Source organism: Trichosurus vulpecula, chromosome 8 (genome assembly GCF_011100635.1).
Source record: "Trichosurus vulpecula isolate mTriVul1 chromosome 8, mTriVul1.pri, whole genome shotgun sequence".
NCBI lineage: Eukaryota > Metazoa > Chordata > Mammalia > Diprotodontia > Phalangeridae > Trichosurus > Trichosurus vulpecula.
In genome coordinates this window covers 63,306,398-63,317,572 of record NC_050580.1, presented here as the reverse complement: position 1 = coordinate 63,317,572, position 11,175 = coordinate 63,306,398, and the positions used below count along the sequence as shown (strand labels likewise).

At 41.9% G+C, this 11,175-nt stretch overlaps 1 pseudogene; it reads right to left on the bottom strand.

Moving 5' to 3' along the window:
- Window positions 1-8,337: 8,337 nt before the first annotated feature.
- On the bottom strand, window positions 8,338-9,840 carry LOC118827854 (annotated as a pseudogene).
- Window positions 9,841-11,175: the final 1,335 nt, after the last annotated feature.

Here is an 11,175-nt window from a genome sequence, read left to right as displayed (position 1 = left end):
ATGACTTTGTATTTACTTCTCTGTATCCTGGAAGCCTGGCCCTATGGGAGCAACCTGGTTCTGGAGTCAGAGGAGCTCAGGTGCAGATCAGCCTTTGACATTTCCTATCTGGGTGGCATCCCCTGTCTAGGCCTCCTTCAGTTTCCTCCCTTGCTCAAATGAAGGCCATGCACTCAGTGGCTTCTCACGTCCCTTCTGCCCTAAATATATGAACCTGGTTTTTATACTGGGAGCTCACAGGCTCCCTGAGGGGAGGGACACTTTGTCTTAGTTTACAGATTACCTAGAAAAGTATCTTGTACAGAACATGTCCATGGTACTTATGGAACTGAATAGCCTTTAGGTAGCTTAGAGGCTCCCCTATGTATTTATCTGTGTCCCATCTGTAACTCAGCTCCAGGGTGGAGATGCCTGAGAAGAGCCTACAGAATTGAAAAGCCTCATGCAGATGCTGAGAGGCAGCTGCCCCTGGAGGTGAGAAGATGGGGGTTCAATTCCTGCCCCTGATTCTTCCTCTTCCTCCTCTGGGCTGAGTGAGCAGATAGATCCCTCCACTGATGAAATCACAAGGTCAGCTTAAAAACAAGACCAACCAAAGTACTTCTCCCAGGAGACCTAGGGTGATTCCCAAGAGCTCTGAGAGATTCAAAGATTGGCTCAGAGTCATATAGTCAGGCTATACCTGGACTAGAACCCAGGTCATATGACTCCAAGTGCACATCTTCGCTCATGATGCCAGGCTTGCCTCTTAACATTTGAGCTAGCTTCTAAATTCTACTTTCATAAGTACCCACTACATTGTGCTAGGTTTTTGTGGAATATAGATCAATATAATTTGGTGCCTTTAAGCCATTTAAGAATAACTTTGGAATTCCTTCTTAACAAACTACTCCTTTTTAAGAATATAAGCACACACAGCCTGGGTCCTAAAGTCCCTATGATTACATTGGTGTGTAGAAAACTTCTAAAGAAAATCTCTCTACCAATAATAACAGTAATAAACTATTTTACTACACATATGTAGAGAGATACATATAGCTAACTTAAGGTTTGCAAAGCACTTTGCAAATATGATTTCATCTTCACCAAAAGCTTGGGTGCTATTATTAGCCTCCTTTTACAGAAGGCAGACAGAATTTAAGTGACTTGCTTAAGGTCACACAGATAAATGTTAGGGACAGTGTGGGATCTCAGGTCTTTCTCTGTTCCAAATCCAAGGTACCACCTAGTTGGTGTTTGAACACTGTACTTTCTCTACAGGCAGAACATATATTTCTTTTTTAATTTTTAAAATTTATTTTATTTTTAGTTTATGGAATAAAGCAAGCATTTCCATAACACAGTAAAATAAAAAAAGGTGAGTGCACATGGAACTACAAATCTATCACATACAACTTGCTATTCTTTCAAAATATATAATAAAATCACCATTTAAATTTCTTTTTGTCTTTTGTTTTCCTCTTTTTCCAACTTTTCCCCCCACCTTTTAGATGGCAACCAATAGATACAATTATATATATGCATATATACATGTAAAATCATTACGTACATACACATATACATACACACACATACACACCTACACATACACCTACACCTACACATATACCTATACATATACCTATACACATACATATACACATATCAGTTCTTCCTCTGGATGCAGATAGTGTCCTCCTTCAGATGTCCCTGGTAGTTAATTTGGTTATTTATAATAGTCGAAACGATTTCACTCAAAGTTTTTCTTCAAACAACAATGTTGTTACTGGATACAACTTTCTTTTGGTTCTACTCATTTTGCACTTCATTATGTCATACAAGTGTATATATGTTCTTCTAAGATCATTGAGCTCATCATTTTTTATAGCACAGTAGTTTTTCATCACAATCATGTACAACTTGTTCAGCCATTCCTCAATTGGTGGACATCCCCTCAATTTCCAGTTCTTTGCCACCACAAAGAGAGCTGCCATAAATGTTTTAGAAAATATAGGTTCTTTGCCTTTTTCCCTAGTTATTTTTGGAAATATACCTAATAGTCTTATTGCTGGATAAAAGGGGACAGGCAGTTTGATAACTCTTTGGGCATAATTCCAGATCGGAGAGTATGTATTTCAGAGACAAGTCTTTAATTACTCAAGTCTTTCTAGCTCTGGAATCAGCTCTATATGCAATGAGCCCTTTTGCCTTTTATTCTCTCATTGAGGAAGATAAATATGTGCCATTACTGTTATGACCTGTTACAAAATTTGTGAAAAACAATGTTAACCCATCCTACAAGATTGCAGTAAAGCATTCCACTAGACTGGAGTAACAGAATTTAACCTTTCAAGATATCAGGAGAAGAAATTCACCAGGTCTAGTATCTCATAAATAATGACTGCTTTATAATATTTTTAAAATATTTTCAAGCATCACTTATGCTCCTTCAACAATGGGTTTATTGCCAACTTCAAGACACTGAGCTCAACCATAAAGGGAGCAAGCACTGCCCTTCAAAAATCGGCTCCCTCTGCCCCCAGCCAGTTCTTTCTTTTAGGAGTTTGCATTCTCCTTGGGAGATATGACATGCAGATTGATAAACATGTCCTGGGTAATTTGGAGAGGGGAGAGAATATTAACAAAGCAAAAGAGAGGAGAGAGATTGATTCCAATTCACAGCAAATCTCAATGTGCTGTTTCACAATTAACTGTACAGTTACAATAGACCTAGTAAGAGACTTAGCTCATCCATTCATTCAATGACCATTTTTTTCAAGGTCCAAGGGCATGGCACTGTGTACTAGAGCAGAAGCTGAGGGGAAATTCGAACTAGTAAAAATCTTCTAAAACTAACCCAGAAACTATCCCCTCAACTGAATGAATAAAACTCAAATTTATTCAAACCACAAAAAAACCATACAGAAGTTTTCCCATCCTCCCCATTGAAAAGTAAGTGAATTTCAGCCAGGCCTTGAGGACAAAGATCATGTTACTTACTAAAAGAATCCAGCTTCCTCTCCTCTGGTGCTGGGTTGGTGGCCTTCTTCCTTGGAGAGACAAAAGATCAGGTCCAAATAGTAGAAAGTAATGCAGGAGCACTGAAGCTTGGGACATTTGCACTGTCCCCTCAAGTTCTAACCCATAGAAACCAAGAGCCCTGCTTCCTTTTATTTTCTGGAGAAGCTCTCTGAAGGCAGTTTCACCATTTATATAGGAATAAGTACCTCCTACAAAGGACTAAGTCTATTAGGTGGAATAAAACCAAGATTGGCATGAAAGGGAGAGGCCTCTTATCTTAGTACTCAGGAAAATCAGGTGTCAGCTTGAACTCCAATTGTAATCTTCTCACCCAACAATTAAAACAAGTTTCCCAGAAGGAAAGCCTATATTGGCCAAAAGAAACTAAATAAACCTGGTAACAGGGAGGCTATAAGAGGCTAAAACTACACAGAGGTTGCTAACTTGACTTGTTGTTAAAAGAAACTTCTTCACTGGGGAATTCCCCTAGTGCATTCCCAAGCCCAGCCTCTATAGTTCTGAAGCCTTGTTTTACAAAGCTGGAAGCTGAATAAAGAGAGCTATGTGGGAAAAAGACAAGGCTTCATTGACCTTAAATTCTAGCAGACCCTAAGCCATGGGTTCCCAAAGTGGGTGATACTGCCCCCTGGGGGGCACTGGAACAATCCAAAGGAGTGATAGCAGCCTCTGCTGCAACTGCGGGGGCGGGGGGGGGGGGATTGAATAAAAATGAGTAGACTATAGAAGCATAAGGAAAGAAGAGAAGAGAAGAGAAGAAAATTTTGAAAAACCATTCATACATGTTTCATTTGTTGTGTAACAGAGTTAAATTCATAGTGATTGTATTATTTTCCAAATAAACACACAAAATGCAAGTTATAACCCATCAATGGTCAAGTCCTCCAACAGGTCTTAATAAGCAAGTGTTGGCAGGTGAACATGTTGTGAACAGTTACATGATGCAATATTGCATCATCAAAATTTCAATGTAGGAAAAAACCCACAAATTTACAATAAATTATTAAATTTAAGATGTGTAATTTTTAAAAATTTATATGTTTTAGGGGGCAGCTAGGCGGTGCAGTCAGTAGAGCACCGGCCCTGGAGTCAGGAGGACGTGAGTTCAAATCTGGCCTCAGACACTTGTCACATGTACTAGCTGTGTGACCTTGGGCAAGTCACTTAATCCCAATTGCCCTGCCCCCCCCCCAAAAAAAACAAAAAAAAATTTATATGTTTTGAAATGACACAAATTTTAAGAAGAATTGTTAAAGGATTAAAGATAGTAGATTTCCAGGGTGGGGGTTGCTGAGTAATTTTTTTTTGAAAAGGGGGTGGTACTTATAAGGCTGTATCCCAAAAAGATCATACAAGTGGGAAATGGGCCAGTATGTACAAAAATATTTATAGCAGCTTTTCTTGTGGTGGCAAAGAATTGGAAATCAAGGGGCTGCCCACCAATCGGGGAATGGTAAACAAATTATGGTACCATATTTCCCCATGTATAAGATGCACCTTAATTTGGGGGCCTGAAATTTGAAAAAAAAAGTATTACATAAAGTTATTGAACTCAAGTTTTATTCAACTGCTCATAGCTTTCAGGCATCTTTTGGGCAAGTCTGGTGCATGTACACATCCTTAGTCCATTCTGTTTCATGAACATGAAGCACCAATTATGTCCCCCTTTGAAACCAGTAACTTCTTTTTCATCAACAATTCTTCTTGCCTCATGATGAACCATCTTTGTGGACACAGGAATTCCAATTGTCCTTTGCTCTTCAATCCATATCTTCAATTCCCTCTCTAAATGAGGCCATTTTGCTGACTTGCCTCTCATAGCCTTCTTCTGCCCTGGCATTTTCAGTAGGGTTTCTTCTTCCTGTAGTCAGTCTTGGATTGTTTTCTCAATTGGTGGAGGACCAAACTTATGTTCAGCAGCACGATTTCCATTCACTTTTGCAAACTGGGTCACTTTTAACTTAAATTCAGCACTGTATGAAAATCTTTTCTGAGCCATTTCTGGGCAGAACATGGCAAAATGTAACCTAATGTAGTGGTAACAAATGCGAAAAATTAAGCACAAAGACAATAAGCGGGAAAAAGCATGAAATGCAAGTAAAAAAATCTACAACCACTGTATAAGATGCACTGAGTTTTTAGACTCCAAATTTTTCAGAAAAGGGTGCATCTTATACATGGGGAAATATGGTAGCTTGTTGAGTTGAGTTGTATGCAAGGTCCTTGAAATGAATGATGGAGGATGGAGGATTGAGGCTGACACTTTCAAGCAGAAAGATTGAGAACTTTGGAGCTAACAACGCAGTCTTTTGAAAACAGCATTTGTGTTGGAAAAGATGTGGGAAAATTGGAACACTAATGCATTGTTGGTGGAGTTGTGAATTGATTCTCCATTCTGGAGAGCAATTTGGAACTTTACCCAAAGGGCTATACCTTTTGTGCGTACCCTTTGATCCAGAAATACCACTTCTAGATCTGTATCCCAAGAGATCATAAAAATGGGAAAAGGACCCCACAAGTACAAAAGTATAGCAGCTCTTTTTTTGGTGGTAAAGAATTGGGTATTGAAGGGATGCCCTTCCGCTTTGGAATGGCTGAACAAGTTGCAGTATAAGAGTGCAATGGAATACTATTGTTCCGTAAGAAATGATGAGCAGGTGAACTTCAGAAAAACCTGGAAAGACTTGCATGAACTGATGCTGAGTGAAGTGCGAAGAAACAGGAAAACATTGTATACAGTAACAGCAACATTGTTTGATGACCAACTTTGAAACACTTAGCTCTTCTCAGCATTTCAATAATATAAGACAATTCCAAAAGACTCATGATGGAAAATGCTATCCACATCCAGAGAAAGAACTGTGGAGTCTGAATGCAGATCAAAGCATAACATTTTTTTTCTCATTTTTCCCTTTGGTTGTAATTCTTCTTTACAACATGACTAATGTGGAAATATATTTAATATGATTGTAGATGTATGGCCTATATCTGATTACATAATATCTTGGGAAGGTGGGAAGGAAAGGAAGGGGAGAAAATTTAAAATTCAACATCTTATAAAAGTGAATGTTGAAAACTAAAAATAAATAAATAGATTTTGGGGGGAATAAAGAAAAAAGAAAAAAGAAAGAAAACAGCACTTGTATTAGACAGACTGGGGGCTGCCAACAGGCTCCACTAACCTGGCCTTCAAAAAGAAGACTTGGTCTCTGACACAGACTATTTGTGAGGCCCTGGCCGAGCCGTCTCTCAGGACTCTGAACAATAATATAAGATAGGAAATTTGAGGGTGAGAGGGGAAGGGTTAACTTGCGTTGATAGAGAGAGCTTCCAGGAGCGCCTGATTCCAGTGAAGTCACAGGTCCCATCCCTAACACTAGAGGCAAAAGCTGTTCTTTGTACTCCCAATAGTTAGCCCAGGGCCTGACACACAGTAAGCACTTTCCTAAATGCTCATTGACTGATTGACTACTAAGTGCCTACACTAGATTAGGGAGAATCCAGGGACAAAAATCAAAGTCTCTGTCTTGTAGTTGCTTAGTGTATACTTTGCATTACTTTCATGGAAGTTTTCTCTTGACTTGACCTCTCCTCCCATTCCCTGCCCCTAGCAGAATGGAACCACTCAGAGGGCATGAAGTTTAATTTGTGAGCACAACTTAAAGTCCCTTCACCTTGAAAATATTCGTGTAGCAGTCACTAGGCACTGTCCCAAGCTTCCTGCACTAGGGGCCAGGAGCCTGGTTTACTGGCTTCCACTCTGGGGGGGCCTGAGGTGCTGGCAGCTTGCTCACTCAGCTGGAGTGGCCTGGCCTGGTTGCTCCTGTTGTACCCTGGGTTTGGGGGTTGGCAATGTTGCCTGCTGGGCTGGGGCTAGAAGCCTCCCAGTGGGCATGCTGTGCCACTAGACTGCTGAGCCAAGACATTGGGGCGGGGTTGCTGATCTGTTGTGTGGCTAAGAGATTCCCTCTGGCTTGCCTAGACACAGTTTGCACTGGGCTTCCCTGCACTCCCCTTTTACCCAAGTGAGACAGATCTTTCCTAAAGTCCCAAGTTCTCTTGGGCTGTAAAATTGTTTCACTGTCTTTTTGTGGGTTTTATCACTCCAGAATTCTTTTAGAGGCTTGATTTAACAGTTGTTTCTGAGGGAAAATGGGGAGAATTCAAGCAATTTCCTGGCTTCTCTCCTTCATATCAGGTTTGCCTCCTTTAAACCTCAGAATTCTCTTATTAATTTTGAATCTTGGAGGCTCCACTGGATCTTTTTACATTTCCACCACCTGAATACCTCTTTGCTTAGCTCCAAAATTGAAAGCTACTCCTTGCTGAAATGGTGTGTACCAGCTACACTGAGCTGGAGCTAGTTTATCTGCAGCTCAAACTGGCATAGCAGCTGCAACCTTCGGAGAGAGATTTCTCTAGGGTGACCCATGTCTTTTCTGTAATCTCTTTAATGGCTTCTTCATCAAGACTTTGCAGGTCTGGGTCATCTGCATTCACAACTTCTTTGGGAAGCAAGTCAGTGTACTTGCTATAAATGACCTTGTTCCCTGTCCAGCAATTGCATAAGATTTAATTTTTTCCTCTGCATCCACCTGAATGGCCAGTGCATTGGACATTTTCTTCCTTCTTCCAATATCCAATGGGAATTGGGCCACATGTATTTCTGGAAAGGCACCTCTATCTCAAATCCTTAAACAACACAAAGTACCCAACCTTTCTGATACACATAAAGGGGAGGTTCTCTTCTTGACAAGATCAGTGCAGTCTGCCTTGATCTCTGTGATCTTGCCCTTTCCTCAGCCTGAAGCTGGACCTGAGAATCTGAGTTGGAGCAGATAAGAGTGGGTCACAGCCATCTTCTTCTGCTGCTTCTAATGCTCAAATTTGGCGAGCTCTTCAGCCAGTCTTGGCTCAGCCATAGCCCACCCCAGCCTCCCTACCTAAGACTGGTTTCTTCAACCCCACAATCATTTTTTTGTTATTTGATTTTTTTTTTACAAAAATAGTTATATATTGGTTAGAGAAAAAAAAAAGAAAAAGCCAAATCAAGAATGAACATTGGGACACTTGTGTGGCCTTCAGTGGGGTATGTATCATGTAAAAGATAGTAGAAGCACCTATGCAAATGACTGAGGAATGTGGACATTCCCTGGGTCATAGTGCCCCCACACCCCCAGCCAGATACCAAAGCTCTCCTGTCACTGGTGGCAACCATGAATGGCTGGTCTGTATAAACTGCTACCCTGACCCAGTCTGGCTATTTTATCTGTCCTTTGCCCACCATCAGAACCTAGAGCCATTGTTTAGTTACAAGAACTACATATCCTCAACGCTCCATTTGTAGGCAAGTTCCTCAATAGTTTTCTTGCTGGCAAGACTAGCAAAACGCCTCTCCTCAAATCCATTGGACCTGTCCACACCATCCCAGCGATACCCAGGCCAGATATTGAATCTGTTGAGGGGAGGTGCAGGGCCATTGTAGCAAGGCTTTTCTTTCTTATCCTTGTTCTTCTTGGACTTATTCTTCTTAATGAAGTTGGCCATGGGGTCACCCTCTCTCTCCTGCTCTCGGAGCATCTGATCCAGGTCCTCATCATTGATGTACCTAGCCAATGGCTTCTGCATCTCCTTTATTGCATCCTCCACATTTTGTTGCTGCTGCCAGCTCTGGGCAAGGCCCTTTCCCCACTGAGCATACTGTTCATTTTTCTCAGACTTCTCTTCTTTTCATCATTGCTCTAATCTTTCCAGCTTTGAGTCCCTCTTGTGGCCAGACTTATCTCGAAAAATGGTTTCAGCATTTTGGAATTCAACTTCCAAATGTTTGGTTTCTTGGTCCTGCCTCCTGAGCTCCTGCTGCTCTCTCCTTGCATAAGACACCAGACCAGTTTTGGTCCCAGAAAATATCTTCATGGCCTTAGCTCCAGGAGGCTGACTCCTTCGGGGTGGAGAGAGATCTGAATCAGAAGACCTGGTTTTCTGCTTCCTTCTTGGTGGGGAGAGGTCTGAATCAGAGTCTCATTTCTGCTTCTTCCATGGTGGAGTCAGGTGTGAATCAGAGGCCTGTGAAGCATCTACATCATGCCTTTGGTGTTTCTTGGTTGAGAGGTTCGAATGGAATCTCCTGTGGCTAGGAGAAGGATCTCTGGAGTCATGCAGTTGTTTCCCTGGCCCAGGAGAGGAAGGCGATCGATTTTTATGTTGAGAAGATTCATCCCCATGTCTACTGTTCTTCTTCAAACCTAGAGAGGACTTAGAAGAGGCTTTACTAGACAATGAATGATAAACCTCAGGAGCTAAATCTGACAGGTTAAGATGGGTCCTTCTGGGCAGTGATGAATCTGGAGAGTCATGACGGGCTCTCCTGGGGGGCGAGAGGTCTGGGGAGTCGTGACGGACTCTCCTTGGAGGCGAGGGTTCTGGGGAGTCTTGCCGGGTCCTCCTGGAAGCCGAGGAGTCTGCGGAGTCGTGATGGGCCCTCCTGGGTAGGGATAGGTCTGGCTTTAGTTTTGCTAGGAGCTTCCACTTGTTTCCTGTCCGGAATGCCTCCATTTGCTTCACTTCTTCTGGGCGTTCATCAACGAATTCAGCCACCACAGGCAAATCTCCCTCATCTTCCTTTTCTTCTTTTTCTGACTTAGTAGAAATATTTGCCCAGCTCACATCATCGTCCACAATCCTCAGCACTTTCCCTCTGGCACCAGTCGCTTTCCTCTGCTTCTTGAGGCTCCTAAGACTAGACTCAGATCCCCCGTCAACCGGGGCCGACAAGTACCGCTTCAGATACTCAGCCTTGGAGAATGACAGGGCAGCCCCCATGGCAACCCAGGGGGATCGTTTAAAAAAAAAGTTTTGAAGCCTCACTTATGCTCCTGATTCAGCGATGCCTTTATTGCTCAGGGCAACACACAGCATTCAACCCTAAGGACAGATAGCAACCTCCTCCAAAAATCTGCCCACCCTTAATCAGTTTTTCCTTTCTGAGAGTGCAGTCCCTTCATTTATATAGGAAAAATACCTTGGCCAAAGGACTACTTCAAAGAAGCCTGGGGCCTCTTATACTCAAGAAAAGTAGGTGTGAACTCAGACTTCAATTGGAATCTCCTCCCCCCCTACCCCCTTCCACCTCGATTCTAAAATCTGAAGCTACAGTTTACTAGAAAGGAAGTTGACATTGGCCAAAAGAACCTAAATAAGCCTGGTAACAGGAAGATTATAAGAGGCTAATACTACAAAGTGCTGAGAAGCTGCTAACTTGTCTTATTAGTTAGAAGGAATTTCATCTGGGACTTCCCTAGATCAATGAATTCACAAGTCCAGTCCCAACCCTACAATTCTGAAGCCTTGTTTTCCAAGGCTGGGCAGCTGAAGGAGGAGGGAAAAAGACAGGCTTCTTTCAGCTTCAATGCCACCAGACCCTCACCTGATGGCCCAAAGATGGCCAGGTATTCTCTCTCCTGAAATTCTTCTTTCCTTATCTTTGCATTTTCCCCCAACTCACCCCAAGAGAATGCAAACAATCTGGGCTTTTCTTCTCAATTCACTAGGATACACAATACTTTAAGTGACCTTTTTTGGTAAAATTTTTAACTTTAAACTTAAATACAAAATGAGAAAAGAAAAAACCATTGCCATGTACACAGCAGACTTCTGTCTCAAGGTGTTAGCTTAGTTTCCCAGGGGCTCAGCCCAACATTGCTTCCAAATACATACATGCAATGCAGTTCTTGTTGGTTACAAATAAGGACAAATAAGCAAAAAAAATGAACACATTGACCATGTGTGGCAGCATCTATCTCCTTTGGTGGTAAAACACCCCTTGATCAAGAAGAGAGGAGCAGACATGTTCAGAAGTCTTCTCAATCCAATATTAATCACAGCGTTGTTCTGAGATGTGATGTCTTGATGTTTTCCCTAGTTTCTCTGTATTCTTTATAATATTGAGTCATTTTATTCATATGCTACAAATTCTTCATAGATTTCCCCGTCAACAGCCTTTGTTTCAGATCTTGGGGGGTGGTGTGGGGCAGAGCCAAGATGGTGCTGTGAAAGGAGGGAACTACTGGAGTTCTCTCACAAATTCTGTCAGATACCTCTAAAAAAGTGAATCTGAGCAGATTTGAGACAGTTAGAAGCCACTAGTAGACTGAGAGG